We start from the raw sequence: 25,738 nt of genomic DNA, 5'->3' as shown, positions 1-25,738 counted from the left end.
ATTAATCCCTTTGTCCTCTTTTGCTGTATCCTGTACTGCCCCCAATCTTCCGGTCTGGTGCTTTTTTTTGCCAGTTGATATGCCCTTTTTTTTGATTTTATGCTGTCCCTAATTTCCCTCGTTATCCACGGTTGAGTCACCTTTTTAGGTTTATTTTTATGCCAAGCCGGTATAAACATGTTCTGGAATTCTTCCATTCTATCTTTGAATGCTTGCCATTGTCTATCCACTGTCAATCCCCCCAGAAACACCACCCAATCAATCTTACCCAATTCCCGTCTCATACCCTCGTAATTCCCTTTATTTAAGTTCTGGACCTTAGTCTCTGATTCAATTTCCTCACTCTCCATCTCGACTGAGAGCTCGATCATATTATGATCGCTCTGACCCAAGGGGCCTCGTACAAGAAGATTGCTGATAAGTCCCTTCTCATTGCACAATACCCAGTCTAAAATGGCCTGATCTCGAGTCGGCTCCTCGACATATTGGTCCAGATAACCGTCCCGAAAACATTCCAGGAATTCCTCCTCCTCAGAATTTTTACTAATTTGGGTAGTCCAATCAATATGTAAATTAAAGTCACCCATGATGACAGCTGTGCTCTTATCGCACGCTTCTCTAATTTCCCTTTTTATGCCTTCCCTCACCTCCATATTACTATTTGGAGGCCTATATATCACACCCACTAACGTTTTCCTCCCCTTGCTATTTCTCATTTCTACCCATACAGATTCCGTTTCATCCGAGTTAATATCCTTCCTTTCCATTGCATTAATCCCCTCCTTTACCAGCAATGCTACCCCACCTCCCCTACCTTTTTGCCGATCCTTCCTAAATATTGTATATCCCTGGATGTTAAGTTCCCAGCCTTGCCCACCCTGCAGCCACGTTTCTGTAATCCCAATCAAATCATACTTGTTTACCTCTATTTCCACAACTAATTCATCCACCTTGTTCCTAATGCTTCTAGCATTAAGATACAAAGCCTTCAGGCTTGCTTTTTTCACACTCTCATTATGAATTAGTTTGGCCCTTTGTGTTTCTCTCCTTTGCTTATTGCTTCTCACCTTTCTACCATCTATTTCTGACTTCATATGACTTCCCTCTTTTCCACTACCTAGGTTCCCATCCCCCTGCCAAATTAGTTTAAATCCTCCCGAACCACCCTAGAAAATATTACCCCGAGGACATCGGCTCCCTCACAGTTCAGGCGTGGTGTGGATTTGACGTTTTCCAGTGACTCTAGAATCTGGGCAGCATGGCGTCTTACAATGCTCTCTCCAACGTCCACAGTATACATTAGAGGTCCTTGCCGTGTGCAGATCGTTCCTGGCTGCCATTTCTCTGTGCGGTAGTCCCGGGCCAAAACTGGTTGACCTATCTTGAAACTCCTGGTCGGCCTTTCATTCATATTCTGAAACTGCCTGTTCTCCACATCTCTTCTGATGTTTGGCTTAACCAAATCCAAGCGGCATCGTAGTCTTCGATTGAAGAACATCATGGCTGGAGTTTGGTTGGTAACCGCATGTGTCGCATTCCGGTAGGCGAACAAGAAGTTATCCACCTTGTGTTGTAGGGGTATGTCTTCATTACACATTGCCTTGATAGCCTTCTTGAATGTTTGAACGAACCTCTCAGCCAATCCATTGGTGGCTGGATGATATGGGGCGGATGTGTAATGCTTAACACCATTGTTCTTTAAGAACCTCCGGAACTCTTCAGACACAAACTGTGGTCCATTGTCGGAGCAAATCTGTTCAGGCAGCCCATTTCTGGCGAATATGGTGCGGAAGACTGTGATAGTTTTTTCTGTGGTGGTTGAGGACATTTTTATTACCTCTGGCCACTTTGAATGTGCATCCACCGCAATTAAAAACATCGAGTCCATAAATGGACCAGCAAAATCAATGTGCACCCTTTGCCATGGAGATGAGGGCCACTCCCATGGATGTAGAGGGGCATGTGGTGGGGCGTTTTGGACCTACTGGCATCCTGTACAGCTCTTGGTCATCTCTTCGATTTCTCTATCGATTCCTGGCCACCACACAAACGCTCTGGCTAAGTTCTTCATTTTTACCCCTCCCAGATGACCCTCATGAAGCTCATTGAGCACTCTATCCTTCAATTTGGGTGGAATTACTACTCTGGATCCACACATCAAGGTTCCTCGGCACACTGACAGCTGTTCTCTTCTCGGCGAGAATGCTGGCAACAGTGGTTCGCCATGTGCTGGCCATCCCTTCACCGTTAAATCATAGACCCAGGAGACTGTCGGGTCATTTCGTGTTTCCTTTTCTATGTTTGCATTCGTCACAGGTAGACATTCGACTATGGTCGAGTGGAATATCTCCACAGGATCCAATGCAAGTTCTTCTTCCACCGTCGGCAACGGTAGGCGCGACAATCCATCAGCATTCCCATGCTGTTTAGTTCCTTTGTACTCGATGTCATATTGGTGTGCCCCTAGGAAAAGGGACCACCTCTGTAGCCGTTGTGCTGTCATTATCGGGACGCCCTTCTGAGGGTTGAAAATGGAGACAAGAGGTTGATGATCAGTTAGTAGAGTCAATTTCTGACCGTGCAGGTAGTGATTGAACTTCTTCACCCCCCACACCAGGCCGAGGGCCTCTCTGTCAATCTGGGCGTAGTTACGCTCGGCTGAAGTTAACGAGCGTGACGCAAAAGCTATCGGCCTCTCTGAATCATCAAGGAATTTATGTGACAGTACCGCTCCAATGCCGTAGGGAGACGCATCACACGCCAGTCTTATCGGTAGTGATGGGTTGTAGTGAGCCAATACTTCTCTTGAAGTGATTAGGTCTTTACTCTTCTGAAAGGCCCGCTTACATTCATCGCTCCATTTCCATGCTACTCCAGTTTGTAGTAGGGCGTTCAGTGGGTGCAGAATTGTGGACAAATTCGGCAAAAACTTATGGTAGTAATTCACCAATCCGAGGAATGACCTCAGTTGCGACACATTTTCAGGCGCTGGAGCCTTAACTACCGCTTCAATTTTGTCAGGGGACTTATGTAACCCCTCTTCATCAATCACGTGGCCACAATACGATATCTGTTTCTTAAAAAACTCGCACTTGGGGCGATTGGCTCGTAGCCCATGTTCTCTTAGTCTAGTGAGCACGTGCTCTAGGTTGGCAAGGTGTTCACTGTCATTTTCACCTGTCACTAGGATGCCGTCCAAGTAACACTGAGTCCCCGGAATCCCTTGCAGGACTTGTTCCATCGCTCTTTGCCATATCGCCGGAGCTGATGCTACTCCGAATACCAGTCGATTATACTGGTAAAGACCTTTGTGAGTGTTTATCGTGAGATACTTCCTAGAGGATTCTTCATCTGCAAATATGCTTGTGCTAGGTCAATTTTTGTAAAACGCTTCGCTCCAGATAGTGAGGCGAAAATATCTTCTATCCTCGGGAGAGGATACTGTACTGTGTGAAGGACTGGGTTCACCGTCACCTTGAAGTCCCCACAGATGCGAACCTTCCTTGGCTCCTCAGACTTATTGTTTAACGTTTTCTTCATGACAGGAACGATGGGTGTCGCCCACTCGCTCCAGTCTACCTTAGATAACACGCCTGCATTCTCCAGATTCTCCAGCTCTGCCTCGACGGCTGGGCGAATTGCATACGGTACCGGTCTTGCTTTGAAAAACTTGGGAATTGCATTCTCTTCTATTTTTATCGAGGCGGTTACGCCTTTAAGAGTTCCCAGTTCTTGTTGAAATACCTCTTTAGCATTAGCTAAGATTTTTGACAATCGTCCAGGTGTGACGTCGTCATCCTTTTTACCAGCCACAGTCAGTGCCTGAATGGAGTACCAGTCTAAACTTATCTTTCGGATCCATTCACATCCCAATAACGGTGGTCCACCATCTTGCAGTATGTACAGGTACAATTTCTGTATTTCCTTGCCGTTGTATTCGACAGGCACCCTTATTTTCCCTCTGGGGTATACTTTCTGCCCCGTATACGTCTTCAAGACAACGGATGTGTCTTTCAAGGGTATGTGTGAGAATAGCCGCTCGTAGTCTCGTCGATTCATGACGGTCAGGGCTGATCCTGTATCCAATTCCATTTTGACTTGGGACCCTGCTATCGTGAGGGTGACCCAAATGGTTCGGTGATCCTCTTTTGCGATTACGTTGTGAAGTTTGAGACAGCTTAGTCTCTTGTTCCCGGATTCACTATCGCTCTTCTGGTCTTCGGAACTACTGTCCGTCATCTTTTGTACTTTCCTGTACTGTTCCTTAGTAGCTTTTTTGTTGTCGTTAGTCTTCTTCCCGGACCTGCAAACTCGTGCAATGTGTCCCATCTTTCCGCATTGCCTGCATATTTTGTCCTTGGACCAGCAGTCCTTCTGGTCATGGGTTGTTCTGCCGCAGCGATAACATTTTGCAAATCCCCGTGTCATTTCATGGGTGCCGTATTCCTGTGGCTTTTGCTGTATTTCCGCAGCTCCCCTTGCTGCTGCTTCGTACGATACTGCCACGCTGAAAGCCTTATCTAGCATCAGCTCTTTCTCTGAGAGTAACCTCTTCTGAGTTCCTTCACTCAGGACTCCACAGACAAATTTGTCCCGTAAGGTATCTGCCAGTCCTGCTCCGAACTGGCAGTACTTTGATAGCTTGCGTAGTTCCGTAAGGTAATCAGCATTGCTCTCATCTTTATGCTGATTTCTCCTGTGGAATTTAAATCTTTCTGCTATCAGCAGCGGTGTAGGATTTAGGTGTTCCTGTAGGATATCAACAATTTCGTTAAAACTCTTCGCCATCGGTTTGGCTGGAGTGATCAGGTTCCGCAATAGGCCGTACGTTCTTGCGCCCATTAAGTTTAGTAGTACCGATGCCTTTTTCTCATCGGCTACTTCATTTGCCTTGCAATATACTTCGACTCTTTCCACATACGTGGTCCAGTCTTCTATTGCATTATCGAAGGCAGTGATATTGCCAGTCTTCGGCATCTTGGAGATCGAAGATGGTGCCTCCCGCGCTTTGCCTTCTTCCCCGATTGAACAAAATGGCGCCTCCCGCGCTTTGCCTTCTTCCCCGCTGGATTAAGATGGCGCCTCCTGCGCTTTCTGTCTTCTCCGCTGCTGCTAGCGTTGTTGCTGGCGTTTTTATGCCTTGATGGCAATGCCCTATGGTCTTCGCGCACTTACCCCCCCGCGCTGCTGCTAACGCTGCTCTCCGCAGTCCCCGTGGCAAACTGCAGCTACTCGCGGCTTTCTGCGCTTCTAATTTCTTTTATTTTAATTACTGTTCCCGTCGTCAGAGCAAACCCTACGGGACACTTTCCTCCCTCTTCTCGGGTCTGTACGCTGCCCGGCTTCGTAGCACCGGCCACGCCCTGTGTGCTCCACCCAGCTCTCTCTCTCCTCTTCCCGACAACGCTGCTCGACCCCGTTGAAAAGCCACCCAATCGAGCTCTAGCCCACCGCAGCCCAGGAAGGATCAGTGTACTACCTGCCACCAGCCCGATTAGCTGGAACACCACAGACAGGATAACCAAGCCCCGCTCTCGACAGCCTCTCCTGCAAATCTTCGAATTCGATGAATCAGAGGCGGTTGCCCACAGTCGACGTCCGTTTCTTCTGTTTGTTTGTTTTTTTTTTTCTTTTCTTCCTTCTGGCCTCAACCTCTAACAACTTCGCTTCAGGGATGGATCCCCATGAGGTGGTGCAGAACTGTAGGTAAGTTCGGATCTGTTCGTCGCCAGTGTTACGTCCGTGTGTAATTGAGACACGGACTGTAGGAGTTGGTTATAACAGGTGTTTACTGAGTGGAGACAAAACTGGAACTACTATACAAAGTTACTACACAGGCTTATTATACAGGGGTGGTCACTACTGGTACTGCAGTATACAGGGGCTGCAGAATATAGTTCCTTCTTCAAAGTACATACACTACAACGGCGGCACCTCCTTTTAATTAGCACACCGCGAGCAGAGGTCGGCCCAGCTGACCACCCGCGAGGCTGACACTGCCCACGGCAGCCTCGCGGGACGCAGCCGAATTTCTGCCACGGGGTGGTAAGGGGTCGCGGCGCACAGTGATGACGTCATCGCCGGTGGCGCAGCGGCCAATGGCTCTACTGGCGGGGGCGCAGCGCTAGCACCTCAGTAGCGCCCGCCTAATATCTCGGGGGGCGCTCGCCCCCACCCGGTCGATAAGCCCTTTGCGCACCATTAGCGCCACCCGGAGGCGCTAATGGCAGGCGCAAAGGAGCCGAATTTCACAGCCAAAGAGTCTATAGTAACAAAATTTCTTTATGAAACATGTATCAGCGACTAAATATCTCTGCTCTCTTCAGTAGCAATATGAAACTAATGATGACTCACTGGAGGCAATTTTTAAAGTCACAGCCTGGGCGGTAACCTGTCAATAAATCGGGTGGATTCTTTAATGGGCAGGCAATCTGCACCGCCACATTACCGACCAGGCAATGAAGTTGAAAATTACCCCCACTACCTCTAACATCTAGTGAACTTATCAGCTCAAGCAAAAACCCAGCCTGAATTCCTAAAGCTCCTTATAGTTTCTTCCTTTCAACCTGCTGCCCTCAGCAGGCATTTTCTGTTGACCAGAAACACACTGCCAGTTACTGTCTCAACCTACGTGGGGTGAGAAAGGGGAAACGTTTCTGACACTTCAGTGCCCATTAGCGATGAGGGGCTTGCAGCTAATATCCTGAGACATTTTAAAATTCTCATCCTTGTTTTTAAATCGCTCCTCCCTATCTCTGTAACCTCCTCCAGCCCTACAACTCTCCGAGATCTCTGCGATCCTCCAATTCTGGCCTCTTCCGCATCCCTGATTTTCATCGCTCCACCATTGGCGGCCGTGCCTTCAGCTGTCTAGCCCCTAAGCTCTGGAATTCCCTCCCTAAACCTCCCTGCATCTCTATCTCTCTCTTTCCTCCTTTAAGACGCTCCTTAAAACCTGCCTCTTTGACCAAGCTTTTGGTCACCTGTCCTAATATCTCCTTATGTGGCTCAGTGCCAATTTTTTTTTGATAATCGCTCCCGTGAAGCAACTTGGGAAGTTTTACTACGTTAAAGGCGCTATATAAATACAAGTTGTTGTTGTTTTGTTGTTGACAACAACGGTGGAAAAGCTACAACATAATCACCAACAACAATCAACCTGCCTCAGTCTGAATATATTTACCATTTAGAAAGTATCTTGTTCTATCCTTTTTGAGGTCATCCACTTTGGACCTAAAAAGGATAGAACAGGGTACTTTCTAAATGGTGAAAAGCTCAAAAAGGTGGAGGTCCAAAGAGACTTGGGGTCCAGTTACATAGATCATTAAAGTGTCATGAACAGGTACAGAAAATCAAAAGGGCTAATGGAATGCTGGCCTTTATATCTAGAGGACTAGAATACAAGGGGGTAGAAGTTATGCTGCAGCGATACAAACCCCTGGTTAGACCACACCTGGAGCACTGTGACCAGTTCTGGGCACAACACCTTAGGAAGGATATTTTTTTTTATTCGTTTACGGGATCTGGGCGTCGCTGGCAATGCCAGCATTTATTGCCCATCCCTAATTGCCCTTGAGAAGGTGGTGGTGAGCCGCCTTCTTGAACCGCTGCAGTCCGTGTGGTGATGGTTCTCCCACAGTGCTGTTAGGTAGGGAGTTCCAGGATTTTGACCCAGCGACGATGAAGGATCGGCGATATACTTCTAAGTCAGGATGGTGTGTGACTTGGAGGGGAACCATCTTCCTTTGTGCTAGGCATGACTCCAGCCAGTGGAGAGTTTTCCCCTGATTCCCATTGACTTCAGTTTTACTAGGGATCCTTGATGCCAGACTCTGTCAAATGCTGCCTTGATGTCAAGGGCAGTCACTCTCACCTCACCTCTGGAATTCAGCTCCTTTGTCCATGTTTGAACCAAGGCTGTAATATTGGCCTTGGAGGGAGTGCAGCGTAGGTTTACCAGAATGATACCTGGACTTCAAGGGTTAAGTTAATGACGGCATTAATGATGGCAGGAATGACGTATGAGGAGAGATTGGGTCAATTGGGCTTATACTCGCTGGAGTTTAGAAGAATGAGAGGGGATCTCATTGAAACTTATAAAATTCTAACAGAACTAGACAGACTAGATGCAGGAAGGATGTTCCCGATGGTCGGGGAGTCCAGAACCAGGGGTCACAGTCTAAGGATAAGGGGTAAGCCATTTAGGACTGAGATGAGGAGGAATTTCTTCACCCAGAGAGTGGTGAACCTGTGGAATTCTCTACCACAGAAGGCAGTTGAGGCCAATTCATTAAATATATTCAAGAAGGAGTTAGATATATTTCTTAAGGCTAAAGGGATCAAGGGATATGGGGAGAAGGCAGGGACAGGGTACTGAATTTGGATGATCAGCCATGATCGCATTGAATGGCGGAGCAGGCTCGAGGGGCCGAATGGCCTACTCCTGCTCCTATCTTCTATGTTTCTATGTTAAGAGGAGAGATTACACAAATTAGGGTTGCATTCCCTAGAATTTAGAAGGTTAAGGGGTGGTTAAGGGGTGATCTGATCAAAGTTTTCAGGATATTAAGGGGAACAGATAGGGTAGATAGAGAGAAACTATTTCCGCTGGTTGGGGATTCTCGGACTAGGGGGCAGAGTCTAAAAATTAGAGCCAGACCTTTCAGGAGTAAAATTAGGAAACACTTCTACACACAAAGGGTGGTAAAGGTTTGGAACTCTCTTCTGTAAACAGCAATTGATGCTCGATCAATTGTTAATTTTAAATCTGAGATTGACAGCTCTTTGTTAACCAAAGGTATTGAGGGATATGGGCTAAAGGCGGGTATATGGAGTTAGGTCAGCCATGATCTCATTGAATGACGGAACAGGCTCGAGGGGCTGAATGGCCTCCTCCTGTTCCTATGTAGGTTAAGCATTGGGCCTAATGATAAGATTTAGATCAACTTTAAATCCATTCCAGTCAATGGTAGATTTTTTTTTCTTTCTACTTAGGTGTTACTCCATCCATTGACAAGGTGGCACCTAATAGTTTCTTGTTATAATTTAGCATGAAAATGTAGGAAAGCATTGTTCAGTGTTGGCTACTCTTTGTATGAAGAAACTCTTCACTAGTTCTGACAAAAGGTCATCGACCTGAAACGTTAACTCTGTTTCTCTCACCACAGAGGCTACCTGACCGGCTGAGTTTTTCCAGCATTTTCTGTTTTTATTTCAGATTTCCAGCATCCGCAGTATTTTGCTTTTGTATTAGATTTACCCCCTTATTCTTTAATCTGCTTTCAGCCTGATTCTGTTATTGGACTCGCCTTGCCATTTGTTAATCTGCTGTCTCAGTCAGCACCCTGTCTCCGGTACACCATTGAACCCTAGGGGACGATCTTGCCAATGGGGACGCGTTGGAGGCTTGTCGGGTTGTTGTCCCGCCTCCATCGACATGTGGCCAACCCACGTTATTTTCCCTTGATTGACCTTGTTAAGCCCCGCCCAGCGGGCTTAGCAGGCCAATTAAGGGGAAGCCGGTTACAGAGAACGTCAGCGTATGACGTTTCATCAGTCAAACATTTTTGACAGATGAATTGTCATCATTTGACAGCTCTGTGAAGCTGTCAAACACCGACATTCTCTGTAGTTTGATGAGTCCTTGTATTCAAGACTCATCAAGCCTCTTTCTTTAGCAGAAATTAGATGGTTGTTGCATCGGAGAATGCAGCGGCCATCTGTCATCTCTGCCGGTAAGATGTGAGACTCTCTGCATCCCCAACTGTTGAAGCCTGCAGGAAGAAACAAAGGTAAGTAAACATTTTCTATCACTTTCCACTCACCTCACATACTTACCTTTCCACACTTGCACCCATCACTCACCTCCACAGCGCACTTTTGCCCCCCGCAGACCTACTGTTCGCCTCGGTGACCCTGGCGGGGTTTCCCGACGTCGGGAAGCCCGCGCCTCTGGTGGAAAAATGGGGATAATCCTCTTAACTACCTGTTAACTACCTGTAATCCCCTTCCCGCCTCAAGGAAACGGGACCCGGCGCGGGTCGGCTACCCGCCTCCTGGGAAGATGGCACGGAGGCGGGTTGGGGGCGGGATGGGCACCCGCCCCCAGATTCTGCCATTTTCCTGGCAGTCCCGCCTCCATATCTGCCTCCCCAGGGCTGGCAAGATCGCGCCCCTCATGTTCAAATGTGCTCCGCCTCCGTAATCTCTTCAGCAGAGTAAACGGGCCGTGTAGAGTCCATTGTACAGTAGATCGCACATGGTATGCAGAAGAAGCAGGTTTGTTGGGACAAAGAGAAGTTCATCATTCCCTGCTTTCTTGTACAGGAAGATCTCGATTTACCGGCACCTAAATAACCGGAAATCTCTGTTAACCGGCAAAATTCAGGAGTAGGTTCAGGTAAGTTTGACTTCATATTAGTGGCAGTTCCTGGATCTGTGGCTGTGTAACTGGGGTTTGTGTACTTGTTGCTAAGCAACAGGGACGCTTGGTCTGTGGCCGGAGTTCCTGCACATGTTGCTAAGCAACAGGGAAGCCTGGATTTGTTGCTGTGTACGGAGCTCTCGTACCTTTTAACTATACCTCTCTGTAATCCGGACTTTTTGATAAACCGGCACCACGCCGGTCCCGTTGGTGCCGGATAATAAAGAGTTTCCTGTACTCCTATTCCTGCTGCTGTCTGGTCTCTGTTTGCATTCCAGCGCTGAAGCTGTGTATTCAGATCGTGAACCCTATTTAAAAAGCCGTGATTCTGGTAACAGATAGAAAGCGGAACATGTGATGATAGCTTTGCGCTAGATTCTCAGTGTCGTTCAGCTTCTGTTTTGATGTTGATCCACAGCCTACGCTTAAACAACTTCTAACTTCTCTCAAAGGGTGAAAAATATCAAATTATTGAGCATGAGCGCAGGCAAACGGGCTCATCGCTGGAGGTGTGTTGGCACTCGAAAACCCAGCTTGTGCCTCATGTGGCAATGACTGTTAACCTGACAAGTGGTTCTGAAGCGGCAATTTGATCACCATGATAAGCACTGCTTCATTTTGCAAAAGCTACCATGTCAGCTTGGCCCCGGTTCTCCGCAGATATTGCCTGACTTCGAGTGATTGCAGACAGATGTATCTCCAGCTGGTATTTTTTTAAGCTCTTTCCAGGTAATCCTTTAGCCAGAGTCCACGCTACATTGGGATCCATTACAGAGGCCAGCTACTAAAGTGACATCCAAAGCAAGTGCAAACTATTCGCTTGGAGGCCAGCTCAGATGGTAGAGAGGAGATTAAACGGGGGTGGGGGGGGGGGTAAGAATCCTTGAAAATAACATGGCCCTAAAGTGTGAGATATGTATCTGAAGTTCATAACGCACCAGGAGATGGGGGGGGCTTTGTTAACTCCCCCTCCGAGGTCCTAAACCTCTCCATCTCTCTCTCCTCCTTTAAGACACTCCTTTAAACCTATCTCTTTGATCAAACTTTTGGTGACCTGTCCTAATGGCTCGGTGTCAATTTTTGCCTGATTACATTCCTGCAAAGCGTCGTGAGAGACGCTTCACTGCATCGACGGTGCCATATAAATCCAAGTTGTTGTTGTAGATCAGCAAGTCGCACCGAGGCAGATTTTCCTGTGATATAAAGGGAAGAAATGGCTGGGGCGGTGAGCAGAGGCAGGACCGGACACTGGTGAAGCAGCCTGCCTGATTTCCACCTATTAATTTAAATGGACGGACTTGCGACCCCCCCCCCCCCCCCTCCCTTCCTCTCTGCACCCCGCCCAGGCAATAGATTACGCCAAGGGCAGAAAAATCTGCCCTAACGGGGAGCGGGCAGGGAAGTGGACGTGAGTCTAGATTCGGATCAGCCATGATCCTATTGGATGGCGGAGCAGGCCCGAGGGGCCGTATGGCCTACTCCTGCTCCTATTTCTTATGTTCTTATGTTCTAATTGGTTTCTTCGCCAGCCTCGCTGAATATGACTTGCTGGCTTGCAGTCGTGAACTTTACTCATCCAATTTTGATTCCATCCTTGATTCATCCTCAACCCCGCCCTCGCCCATCCCATTACCACCTCGAGTTCTCATTTCGTCGTTTTTTTCATGAGATTCTACTTTTCTTTATACACTTGAAGAAAAAGTTCAAAAAAAGTTCATCGCAATGGGCAGCAACAGCAAGGGGCGTATTTACCTGTTGTGAGGGAGAGTTAGAAGAGAAGCTATATCTAATGCAGGGCTGTCTTTGCCAAAAAAATCACCAGCTGCCCTCACTGCGGGGCTTCTGCACTTGTTTGTGGAGCGTTCATTCGAATGGTTCTGCTGGCCTGTTAAACAGCACATAAGGCGCATATTAAATTATTAATTACGTCATCGATTGGGGCTCATCTACAATCCCAGAATTGCTGCCAACATCCTGGATCAACTATCATGGCAGCAGGCACTTGGTGGGAGCTGTTGGATATCAGCTGTGCATAATTTCATGCTTTGTGCCTGTTACAAATACATCAATCTGTTTATTTGTAGCAGATTCTGTTCCTTCACGAGATGGCCCTTTTTGCACACAGCCGAATGAATGACTTACAGATGATGCCAAGGTTACTATGGAGAGGGTAACATTTAAGGGGGATAAGGTTGTAAATGTTACTTTTTTAAAGATGTGAGTGAACTAAGAAAAAATACATACTCAAATCAGTAAACTTCTGGTTAATGCGTCAGCTGTAAATTCATTAATTTGCAAATGTGACTTGGCATTGTAAATGGTGGCAGGGCTGCCAGTGGTATCAGGTTGGTGTGACACAGCAAGTCTAGTTACTTCACATCTTCCAACGCGAGTTGAATCAAGGTGCCAAGGAAATCGGGTCAAGTCACTGGAAGCTGAGTTGGGTCTATCAGGAGTCGGGTCGCATTGGCTTTACCAGCAGGACATAAGAACATAAGAATTAGGAGCAGGAGTAGGCCATACGGGCCCCTTGAGCCTATCTCCATATCCCTCGATTCCCCTAGACTCCAAAAATCTATCGATCTCAGCCTTGAATATACTTAACGATTCAGCATCCACAGCCTTTTGAAACATAGAAGATAGGAGCAGGAGTAGGCCATTTGGCCCCTCGAGCCTGCTCTGCCATTTAATGAGATCATGGCTCATTGGGGCAGAGAATTCCAAAGATTCACAATTCCTCCTCATCTCAGACTTAAATGGCCGACCCCTTATCCTGAGACTATGCCCCCTAGTTCTAGACTCTCCAGCCAGGGGAAAGAATCTCTCAGCATCTACCCTGTCAATCCCCCTCAGAATCTTACATGATTCAATGAGATCACCTCTCATTCTTCTAAACTCCAGAGAGTATCGGCCCAGTCTACTCAATCTCTCCTCATAGGACAACCCTCTCGTCCCAGGGATCAATTTAGTAAACAAGCTAGATCAATGTAGGACTCAGGTTTGGGGCTGCCAGCAGGAATTGCATTGGGTATCCCAACAGGGAGTTGAATCAAGTCTGCCAACAGGAATTCAGTTGTGTCAGCAGGAGTCTTATTGGATCTGCCAGCAGGAGATAAGATGGGGTTCGCTCAATGTTACACCAGCTTTGCACTGAAAATTGGGTCAAGGCTCGAGGAGGAATCAGACTGGGCTGGCAACAGGAGTTCAATTCAGTTGGGGCTGCGAGATTAACAGGTTAATGTGGGGGATACAGCCGCATCGCCCCTAAATAGGCCACTGTTTCTTTAGGTACACTGTTTAATATTTCTCATCTTCCTTTGCAAAAACTAACTCTTAATAGTGACCTCAATCTTTGTATTCACTTACCCCAAGTACTTAGGCCAGAATTTCTCAAGACTGGCTCTTACCAAGGCTTTGACAGTCCACAGCAAAGATTTTTGTGATGGGCTGGCCTTTGAACACACAGTTCAGCAAAGGAGCAACACCCTGATTGGCACCAAAATGTAAGAAAAGCCAGTTCTTGCGTTCTACTGCCCTTGCTCTCCTGTTTACTTGTGTTTGCATTTTGGTTGACCTTTACTACCGCCCCCCCCCCCCCGAGTTCTAACAATGTATATTTCAACAGTGCCTTGCATTCAGGAGAAAAGATAATGGATGCAAAGCAAAAGTCGGAAAGGGAAAATGGAAAAAGGTTCTCTGGATTTACACTGATAAAACCAGCTTCATGCATTTACAATGGTACACCTCAATAATTTACTTAATAGGATGCAATTAGATGTCTAATCTTGCTTCGTACCACGTAAAATAAATTATAGTTTATCCATGGCTCATTTCATGTACGCAATGGGGTTTACCATGGGTGTGATTGTAAACACTGTTAAAACCAACTCCCAGGGTTAACATTGTTAAAACCAGCTCCCGGGGTTAACAATATAGAGGAGACCGCATCATCACAGACCTGAAACGTTAATTCTGTTTCTCTCTCCACGGATGCTGCCTGGCCTGCTGAGTATTTCCAGCATTTTCTGTTGTTATTTCAGATTTCCAGCATCCGCAGTATTTTGCTGTTGTACTATTGTGGAGCCTGGAGCAGCACAGCTCCTCCATCTGGCTCCACATTAAGGTAAGTAAACAGAAGCAGTTAGATTACTTTTCCATCAGCAGTCTCCAGCGGTCACTTTAACGACTGCTGGTTAAACCGCTGTGAATCCAGAAAAACTAAGCGGAGCATGCGTAGCGCATTGCCCTGCCTAGTTTATGATGAATTTGCGGGAGGCGTCCTAAAACAGGCGTTCCGACCCTGATTAGCATTCTCAAGGGGCATAACAACTGTTTTGGGCGGGCAGCTTCCAATTCGGCAGCCATGCACTTCCGGGGGGAGATCAGGCACGAGAGATCTTTCCCCGAAATTGTTATTCCCCATCCCAATGTTAATTTGTCGCCCAAAAAATGGGCCCGACGGGGGTCAATTTCTCCCCCATTTTCAGGTCATTTATCTCATTGCTGTTTTTGAGACCTTGCTGTGCGCAGATAGGCTGCTGCGTTTCTCTACATCAATGACCCTACTTCAAAAGTGCTTCGTTGGTTGTAAAGCGCTTTAAGGCGCCCTGAGGTTGTGAAAGACGCTATATCAATACAAGTTCTTGGGGGGGAAATTCGGTTGCTTTGCGCCTCCCGTTAGCACCCAAAGCAGCTAGCGCCCAGGTGCGGCGATGTTAGCGCCGCTCGCGAAATTGACCAGTCGTTTTGTGGCGGCGCTAAACACTACCGCCACGATCTCCTGCACCCGCAGATCGTGATGTCAGTCAAGCGTGCAACGCCCCGGTAGCACCCCAGACCGGATATTGAGTTGCGCCCCCTGCCTTAGCGCCTGCCGCTAGGAACGACAGGTAGAGGGGAACGTTTTCAAGTCGGGAAGGGGCTGTGGGAACGCTATTTAAAGGTGGGCGCTTCCTGCCTTTTCTTGCCGGCAACATTTTTGGTTTTAACGCTGTCCTAAGGTGATTTGGCCCTCAGCACCACTTCTGAGGTTCCTAAGCGCCAAGCTCTTTCTGTGGGCCTATCCATTAGTGCTTCCAACACTATTGCTTTTGAGGTCTCTCCAGGTCAAGATTCAAGGCTGCAATGAGCAGGGTGTGGCTGGCCAGCAAGATGGCCCCTCCCCTTTAAGAACTGGACGACGCCAGTCTGTCTGGTTTCTATGGTGACTGGCATCGCCTGAGCTTCGGTAGCGTTCTGAGGTAGCACCTCGCTCCCTGACGTTTGCGCCTTAAGAGAGGCGTGTAGCGCCAGATTTAGCGCTCAAATCAACCCCGGGGCGATAGAGGCGAATTTTGCAGTCGGAGGCGATAATTAACGTTGGGCGCTAAACTTTGCACCTGGTCGATATTAGCGCCCCACAATGGGCGATACCGAATTTTTCACCCCTTTTGTTTCACTTTAAGCGCAGGGAGCCTTTCTCCCATGATCTAAACTAAAGCAGTGCCAATTTATAAATGTCCTTACTGCTGCACTGGCTAAGCTGAGCTCAGTCAGTACAGACCAGAGACGATGAAAGCTGGGCCGTTCCTGGTCCGTGTGAGTCAGTTCCACATTGGGCAGTGCAGATCTTAAAGCCTCCTTGAAAAAGTGCAACATCCCCCCACCAACACCTGGGAATCCCTGGCCCAAGACCGCACAAAGTGGAGGAGAAGCATCCGGGAAGGCGCCGAACACCTCGAGTCTCTTCGCCGGGAGCAAGCGGAAGCCAAGCGCAAGGAGCGCACGTCAACCCAAGCACCTCACCCACCCGCCCCTTCAACCACCATCTGCCCCACCTGTGACAGAGACTGTAGGTCCTGCATTGGACCTGAGAACTCATTTTTAATGTGGAAGCAAGTCACCCTCGGTTCCGAGGGACTGCCTAAGAAAAAGAAGGGCAGTGCATTTACCAACCGAGGCGTCATGGGAGCTACTTTCCCGGAAGGTTAATTTGTAAAAGTATCACAGACTGTAATACAGTGGAATCTTTTAAATCTAATCTTCTTGTTTGCCTGACAAAACATCACTGCAGCCTAATCCTCATAAACGTTTTACTAGTTTGTCAAGTACTGATCAAGATCTTGGATCAAAGCTGCTCAAAGCGCCAGACAAACACAGGCAAATTGCTTCTCTTTGTACCACGGCCCATGTAATCATTTATTCTAGCAATTTAATCTCATTAAAAAAAAAACCCACAGCAAACACTGAACAGAGGCAGCGGCTTTACACTTACCAGCCGGGGTCAGTGGATAGTGATCAGACGGACGCAGGATTTTTTCTTCCCCCGTTCCCCCCCCTCCCCTCACTTTCCAAGCCTCGGGGCGCTGAAGTCAATTGTAATACTCCAGTTGCTGCCTTGGCTGAAATGAGATTTGTGAAGTGTGCTACCGTTACTGTGGAGCGGATTTTACGATCTAGTGTGCCCAGTGCCAAGAGCGGTAATCAGGATATCGCACGTGGGAGCGAGCATGCCCCACTCAACTGTCATAGAAACATAGAAGATAGGAGCAGGAGTAGGCCATTCGGCCCCCCGAGCCTGCTCCGCCATTCAATGTGATCATGGCTGATCATCCAAATTCAGTACCCTGTCCCTGCTTTCTCCCCATATCCCTTGATCCCTTTAGCCTTAAGAAATATATCCAACTCCTTCTTGAATATATTTAATGAATTGGCCTCTACAGTCTGGCCAATTTACTGCCCATTAATGGCTCGCCAGCCCAACCCCCCCCCTCAATGCTATCTACAAGGATCACAGACTATCGACAATGCTCCGGTCAGCAGCATGTTGAAATACTCGCCACCCGCCCAGACGAGTGCAGCGGCCACAGCACTCCAAGTTGGGCGGCCGTTGAAATTGGCGCACTAACCACCTTACTGGATGCAGGGAGTGTGATGAAATATTCCATTCATCACTGCCTGTGACTGTGGTTGGTTTCAGGTTCCCCCTTACCATTGTATTGCCTGTGACTGTGGTTGGTTTCAGGTTTCTCCTCACCATTGTATTGTGTATTGGAATGTATGGAATGTGTTGTGTGTAGGGCTCCGCCCATACCTGGCCTCTATGTAAGCCAGCTCAGTCTGGCCTCACAGCCAGTACTGCAGACCTCCAGGGAAGATATCTCTCTCCACTGCGTGTGATCTTCTAAGTTAATAAAAGCCTTGTTTTGTTTCGCTAACATCGAGTCTCGGAATTATTGAGGCACATCAATTTTATTAACTTATTTTTCAACACAATGGATCAACTCCTGAAACCCGAACGTTTGGATTTGGATCAGCATGCTCCGGACGCATCAGCACGCTTCGGACACTGGTTTATGTGTATGGAATTCTTCCTGGACAATTCCGCAGCCGTCAAAGACGCTACGGACGCTGCGAGTATGAAACTCGGAATTCTGCGGAATTGGGTAAGCCACCGGGTTTACCCCCTCATCCAAGACGCCGACACGTACCTGGCCGCCTGCGACATCTTAAAGGCGCATTACCAGCAGCCTACGAATGAGGTGTATGCTAGGCATCTGCTCGCCACTCGCGCACAGCGACCTGGGGAATCGGTGGAGGAGTTCCTAGGCACCCTGAAAATGCTTGGCAAAGACTGCAACTGCCGAGATGTAAAAGCCGCAGTGTACACCGACGAGCTTGTTTGCGATGCCTTTATCACAGGCCTCAGCTCCACTTACATCCGGCAAAGACTGCTGGAAAAAATAGGATTGGACCTGAAACAGGCTGCGGACACCGCGCGATCCCTGGATGTGGCCCAGAGAAACTCGGACGCCTACTCTTCAGCCCGCGTCGTCCACGCCGCCACGTGTGCACCAAGGGCGCCGCCATCTTGGAAGGCATCTTCCCCGCCCGGCAGCCCGACACCGTCGGGGCCCCGCTCTCCCCCCAGAAGCCCTACGACAGCCGCGACGCGTCGGGGACCCAACTGCTACTTCTGCGGGCAGCCAAAGCACACCAGAAACCTGTGCCCGGCGAAAGGCACCACCTGCTTTAAGTGCGGTAAGAAGGGGCACTTTGGGAAGGTGTGCAGAGGGAACCCCGCTGGAAAACCAAAACCCGCCACCGCCGCGTGTGCGCCGTGGGAGCGGCCATCTTGGACGCCATCTTGCCCGACCTCGTGGGGTCCGCCATCTTGTGAGCAGACAGCGCGGACGCCATCTTGTCTCGATCAGGGCCCTACAGTGGCATCGGTCACAGTGGACCAGACCAGGCCCCACCCGCTATCCAAATCAATGGTGGACATCGAGGTAAACGGGTGCGGGGTTAAATGTTTAATTGACAGTGGAAGCACGGAGAGTTTTATCCACCCGGAACTGGCACGACAACTCTCCCTAAAGGTGGTCCCTACTCGGGGTACCATCTCTATGGCTGATAAAACCCAGACATCGACCATTCTGGGTTACTGCACGGTACAATTGTCCGTTAACGGGACTGTATACGATAATTTTAAAGTATTAATCATGAAGAATCTATGCGCGAGCGTGATCTTGGGCCTGGATTTCCAGTGCAACCACCAAAGCATCACGCTCAAGTACGGTGGGTCCCAGCCGCCCCTCACAGTGTGCGGCCTGGCTACCCTGAAGGTAAAGCCGCCTTCGCTATTCGCGAACCTTACCCCTAACTGCCGGCCAATAGCGACCAAAAGCAGGAGGTACAGCTGGGAGGACAGGCGGTTTATCGCAACCGAGGTAGACAGGCTCCTGAAAGAGCGCATTATTGAATGCAGCAATAGCCCGTGGCGCGCCCAAGTGGTGGTGGTAAGGGGTAGCGAGAAGAAACGGATGGTGATCGACCATAGCCAAACGATCAACAGGTACACCCAACTAGACGCCTACCCGCTACCCCGCATATCAGAAATGGTGAACCAAATCGCCCAATACCGGGTGTTCTCCACCATCGACCTCAAGTCAGCGTACCACCAGCTCCCTATCAGACCAGAGGACCGCCCGTACACCGCCTTCGAGGCGAATGGACGCCTCTACCAATTCCTCAGAGTCCCCTTTGGGGTGACGAATGGGGTCTCGGTCTTCCAGAGGGAGATGGACCGCATGGTCGATGACCACCACTTGCAGGCAACCTTCCCCTACCTCGACAACGTCACCATCTGCGGTCACAACCAGCAGGATCACGACTCGAACCTCGAGAGGTTCCTGAAAACCGCACAAAAACTCAACCTCACCTACAACGAGGACAAGTGCGTTTTCAACACCACGCGCCTCTGCATACTAGGCAGCGTGGTGGAGAATGGGGAAATCGGACCAGACCCCGACCGATTGCGCCCCCTACGGGAGCTGCCCCTGCCCAACACTCCCAAAGCCCTGAAAAGGTGCCTGGGGTTATTTTCTTATTATTCCCAATGGGTCCCCAACTACTCTGACAAAGCCCGCCCCCTCTTGAAAGCATCCTCTTTTCCGCTCTCTGCTGAGGCCCACGCCGCCTTCAAAAGCATTAAGCAGGATATTGAGCGGGCCACGCTACAGGCAGTGGACGAGAACACTCCATTCCAAGTGGAAAGTGATGCGTCTGACTTTGCCTTGGCGGCCACCCTCAACCAGGCGGGGCGGCCCGTAGCTTTCTTCTCGAGGACCCTCCAAGGGCCCGAGATCAGACACTCCTCCGTGGAAAAGGAGGCCCAAGCCATCGTGGAGGCAGTGCGCCACTGGCGCCACTACCTAGCCGGCAAACGCTTCACCCTACTTACCGACCAGTGGTCGGTAGCGTTTATGTTCAATAATAAACAGAGGGGGAAGATCAAAAATGATAAGATTCTTAGGTGGCGGATCGAGCTCTCCACCTTCGAGTATGACATCATTTACCGGCCAGGGGCCCTTAACGAATCCCCAGATGCCCTCTCACGAGGGATGTGTGCCAGCGCCACCGGGGATCGGCTACAGACCCTCCACAACGACCTCTGCCACCCAGGGGTCACGCGGCTGTTCCACTTCATAAAGTCCCGCAACTTACCCTACTCGATTGAGGAAGTTCAGTCTCTGACCAGGAACTGCCGCACTTGCGCTGAGTGCAAGCCTCGGTTCTACCACCCTGATAGAGCCCACTTAATCAAAGCTACACGGCCCTTTGAGCGGCTCAGCTTAGATTTCAAGGGCCCCCTCCCGTCCGTCAACCGCAATGTTTACTTCCTGAACATTGTGGACGAATACTCCCGGTTCCCATTCGCCTTCCCCTGCCCAGACATGACCAGCGCCACGGTCATTAAATGCCTCAACAGCCTGTTCTGCCTGTTCGGTATGCCGAGCTACATCCACACGGATAGGGGGGCGTCCTTCATGAGTGAAGAGCTACGCCAGTACATGCTGTCCAGGGGTATCGCCACGAGCCGTACCACCAGCTACAACCCCCGGGGTAACGGTCAAGTGGAGCGAGAGAACGGGACAGTATGGAAAGCAGTCACTCTAGCTCTAAGGACCAAGGGCCTCCCTATCTCCCGCTGGCAGGAAGTCCTCTCAGATGTGCTCCATTCGATACGGTCGCTATTGTGTACTGCCACTAATGCCACGCCTCATGAACGAATGTTTAGCTTCCCCCGGAAATCCACCTCAGGCGTATCCATGCCATCATGGCTCTCCACCCCGGGTCCAGTATTCGTGCGAAGGCATGTGAGGGGCCATAAGACGGACCCTCTCGTGGAGCCAGTGCACCTACTCCACGCCAACCCCCAATACGCGTATGTCCGGCACGCCGACGGAAGGGAGGACACCGTGTCAATAAAAGACGTCGCCCCAGCCGGTGACGACAACAACCACGGCAATAGCAGCAACAATGACCACAGCAACTCTTACCCACCCACTACTCTTTCATCACCCCCGGAAGAACATCGACCAACGGCACCCCCACCAACTACCCCTTCAACAACCCTGGCGGCACCCCCGGCAGAGACCCAGGAGGCCACCGGGGACACCCAGCCGACACCCGCAACACCACAACAGCCACGTCGGTCGCAGAGGACTACCAAACCCCCGAACAGACTAAATCTATAGAAGGGGTGAATGTGATGAAATATTCCATTCATCACTGCCTGTGACTGTGGTTGGTTTCAGGTTCCCCCTTACCATTGTATTGCCTGTGACTGTGGTTGGTTTCAGGTTTCTCCTCACCATTGTATTGTGTATTGGAATGTATGGAATGTGTTGTGTGTAGGGCTCCGCCCATACCTGGCCTCTATGTAAGCCAGCTCAGTCTGGCCTCACAGCCAGTACTGCAGACCTCCAGGGAAGATATCTCTCTCCACTGCGTGTGATCTTCTAAGTTAATAAAAGCCTTGTTTTGTTTCGCTAACATCGAGTCTCGGAATTATTGAGGCACATCAGGGAGGATGTTTCCCCTGGCTGGGGGGGGTCTAGAACGAGGGGTCACAGTCTCAGGATATGGGGTAGGACATTTAGGACAGAGATGAGGAAAAATTTCTTCACTCAAGAGGGTGGTGAACCTGTGGAATTCTCTACCACAGAAGTCACTGAATATATTTAAGGAGATCGATAGATTTCTGGACACAAAAGGCATCAAGGGGTATGGGGAGAGAGCGGGAATATGGTATTGAGATAGAGGATCAGCCATGATCATACTGAATGGCGGAGCAGGCTCGAAATGCCGAATGGCCTACTCCTGCTCCTATGTTTCTATGTTTCTTATCTGATATTCCAAGTAACTTTCCCAGCTTGTGAAGTTCAGCGCTGGACGCTCTACGTGGTGAAATCTGCCCCGCTGTGTCATTTAATAGTGGATTCAACGCTTTTGCTGTTCTCAAGCACCAAAAAACATGAAGCGACTGCGAGCCAGTTTTAATTTTCGGCGCTCGTCAGGCCGATGAAGCTCACCGGCAGTCCAAACTATTTTCATGGTCGGGCCTCATTCAAATAATACTGGCGATCTGCCAGCCTGAATGAGCATTGTCAGACAGCTCGCCTATCGGGGTGGGGAGGAGGGTGGTGTTAGGAAATATGGCAGCTCCTCCATGAAGCCATGTCGGAAATGGGCCCCATCCAAACATTGTTGGAAAAAGGTGTTTAGGAACATAAGGGGCGATCTTGCCAGCCCTGGGGAGGCGGGTATGGAGGCGGGACATAGAAACATAGAAGATAGGAGCAGGAGTAGGCCATTCGGCCCCTCGAGCCTGCTCCGCCATTCAATGAGATCATGGCTGATCATCCAAACTCAGTACCCTGTCCCTGCCTTCTCCCCATATCCCATGATCCCTTTAGCCTTAAGAAATATATCCATCTCCTTCTTGAATATATTTAATGAACTGGCCTCCACCGCCCTCTGTGGCAGAGAATTCCACAGGTTCACCACTCTCTGGGTGAAGAAATTCCTCCTCATTTCAGTCCTAAATGGCTTACCCCTTATCCTTAGACTGTGACCCCTGGTTCTGGACTCCCCGGCCATCAGAAACATCCTTCCTGCATCTAGTCTGTCCAGGCCTGACAGAATTTTATAGGTTTCGATGAGATCCCCTCTCAATCTTCTAAACTCCAGTGAGTATAAGCCCAATTGACACAATCTCTCCTCGTACGTCATTCCTGCCATCCCAGGTATCAGACTGCCGGGAAAATGGCAGAATTTGGGAACAGGTGCCCAACCCGCCTCCATGCCATCTTACCCGGAGGCGGGTAGCCGTCCCGCGCCGGATCCCGTCTCCTTGGAGGCGGGAAGGGATTAAAGCCTATTGACTGCCTGTTGACAGGTAGTTAACAGGCAGAAAATAGGATTATCCCCTTTTTGCCCTCACAAGTGCGGGCTTCCCAAAGGCTCTGAAACCCGCCAGGTCAGCAAGGCGAGTAGTGGGTCTGCGGGGGTCAGAGAGGTGCAAAAGTGTGGTGTGAAGGTAAGTGATGGATGCAAGTGTGGAGAGGTGAGTGTCTGAGGTAAGTGGAAAGTGTTAGTAAAAGTGTACTTACCTTTGTTTCTTCCTGCAGGCTTCAGTCGGTGGGTATGCGGAGAGTCTCGCACCTCCGTGGTAGAGATGACAGATGGCTGTTGCATTCTCATACGCAACAACCATCTCATTTCTGCAAAAGAAAGATGTTTGATGAGGTCTTGAATTCAAGACCTCATCAAGCTACAGAGAATGTCAGTGTTTGACAGCTTCACAGAGCTGTCAAACAATGACAATTCATCTGTCAAAAATTTTTGACAGATGAATTGTCATACGTTGACGTTCTCTGCAACCGGCTTTCCCTTAATTGGCCTGCTAAGCCCGCTGGGCGGGCTTCACAAGGTCAATCAAGGGAAAATAGCGTGGGCTGGCCAGAAGTTGTTGGAGGCGGGACTGAAACTCAACAAGTGGGAGTCCCGCCTCCAAAAGCTCCCCACTGAGAAAATCACCCCCATGTTGTGAGCGGCCCTTTAAGGACCGCGGGTATCGGCCACTGCACGCTCAGTTCCACTGGGCAGACCTTGTGCTGTGGCCCCGGGAAGACTGTTGAAGTGTAGTCACTGTTGTAATATAGGGAAACACGGCAGCCAATTTGTGCACAGCAAGGTCCCACAAGCAGCAAATAAGATAAATGATATTGGTTGAGGAATAAATGTTGGTTGGAACACCCGGAGAACTCCCCTACTCTTGGATTAGTGCTATGAGATCAGTGTCAGCCTGGATTATTGGGCTCAAGTCTCTGGAGTAGGGTTTGAACCCATGAACATCTGACTCAGAGATTAGGAGCTTGTGATGCTTAAATCAGGAATTCTGCACCATGATATGTGATTTAGTCCATTGGAATTCTACATACTGTAATAGGAGTGAATGGGAAAGGGTTTAACGCATTGGAATTTTACACAAGAGGGTGTGTCTGAAGTGATTTAGCATATTGGAATTATAAACAAGGAGAGTAAATGGGAAGGGATTGGTCCTTGGGAACCAGAAGTGTGAGGTAACACAAGGCAAAATGGTGGGTCCTCTTAACCAAAACTGGTATACCTGAAATGAAGTCATTTCTCAACGTTGTACCACAGGCACATCTTAACACTGGTGAAGCCATTCTGTAATACCCAGGAGCAGATGCCAGAGGCCTTCCACAAACCATTCGTGTCCCCTCCCCGATGGAGGCGGAATCTCACAGATAGGTCCACCAAAAATATGGATAAGACCCTGGAAAATTGGTCAAGGTCAATAATGGGCCGAGGAGACGCAGAAACCCCCACTGTGCCGAGGTTGAGCCTGGATTTCAATGTGGAAAATCCCAGCCAGAGTCAGGTAGAAATTTTTGTCTTCAAATGAATGTCAACAAGCGATGGTAGCATGAGCCATATCAAAGATAGTTATGTAGGTAACTCTTAGTCACCCCTCTTAGCACGACAGAAATATTACATTGCACTCTTTCAGCTGGCGCTCTTAAACCCGGTTCTCAATTGCCGCACTTTGGCAGAATAAAGCTGTCTATAATTTGGCAAGAACTGACATTAAGCTGGCAATTTCACTCAGCGAGACCGTGTAGAGAGCTTTACCGTGCATCCATCCATTGCTTTTACTGATCAGCTGAAGCGATTCATGAAGCCAATAGCAGGAAAATGTTCCACTCCCAACACTGTCATGATACACATTAGAGTTATAAGAGTCATAACGGCACAGAAGGAGGCCATTCGGCCCATCGAGTCCATGCCGGCTCTCTGTGGAGCAATCCAGTCAGTCCCATTCCCCCGCTCTATCCCCGTAGCCCTGCAACTTTATTTCCCTCAAGTGCCTATCCAGTCTCCCCTTGAAAACATTGAGGCCTAGAAATTGGCCTGAGGCGCCCAAGCGGCGCAAAGTTCGCCTGGGCGCTGGAATTTGCGCCGCGATCGCCGCAAATTCAGTTGAAGTGCTCCTAGAGGGAGACGGGGCGCGGCTCGAGGCGCTCCGCATCCCTCTTAGGGCGCTGAAAGTGAATTTTGCAGCGCGACGTGCCGCAGCGCCACACGCTGTGGCACGGCACGCTGCGGTACTGCAGGCCTTCCTCCCACTGTTAAGGGGGAGGGGCCTGCAACAGCGCGATCCCCGATCGCGAGTGCCGGCAAAAGAGCCCGGCACCAAGGAGAAGTGCCGGTAACTTTCTCTGTTGTATATTTGTTGGTGTGGTAGATTTAACTCATCAATGTAGAGAAGTTATGCTGAACCTTTATAAAGCGCTGGTTGGGCCTCAACTGGAGTATTGCGTCCAGTTCTGGTCACCACAATTTAGGAAGGATGTGAAGGCCCTTGAGAGGGTGCAGAGGAGATTTACCAGAATGGTTCTGGGGATGGGGAATCTTAGCTACAAGGACAGGTTGGAGAAGCTGGATTTGTTTTCATTAGAGCAAAGG

The 25,738-nt window shown here is 49.3% G+C and overlaps 1 protein-coding gene across 1 annotated transcript in view; it reads right to left on the bottom strand.

Moving 5' to 3' along the window:
- Positions 1-25,738, bottom strand: part of hpse2 (heparanase 2) — a 385,546-nt gene that overhangs the window by 325,131 nt on the left and 34,677 nt on the right. The window lies entirely within an intron of this gene.

Source organism: Somniosus microcephalus, chromosome 8 (genome assembly GCF_052327205.1).
Source record: "Somniosus microcephalus isolate GS21.2 chromosome 8, FLI_Smic_1.0, whole genome shotgun sequence".
In the NCBI taxonomy this organism is placed as follows: Eukaryota; Metazoa; Chordata; class Chondrichthyes; order Squaliformes; family Somniosidae; genus Somniosus; species Somniosus microcephalus.
Note: the sequence above shows the minus strand (reverse complement) of the source record. Positions and strands in the feature narration are given on the sequence as shown.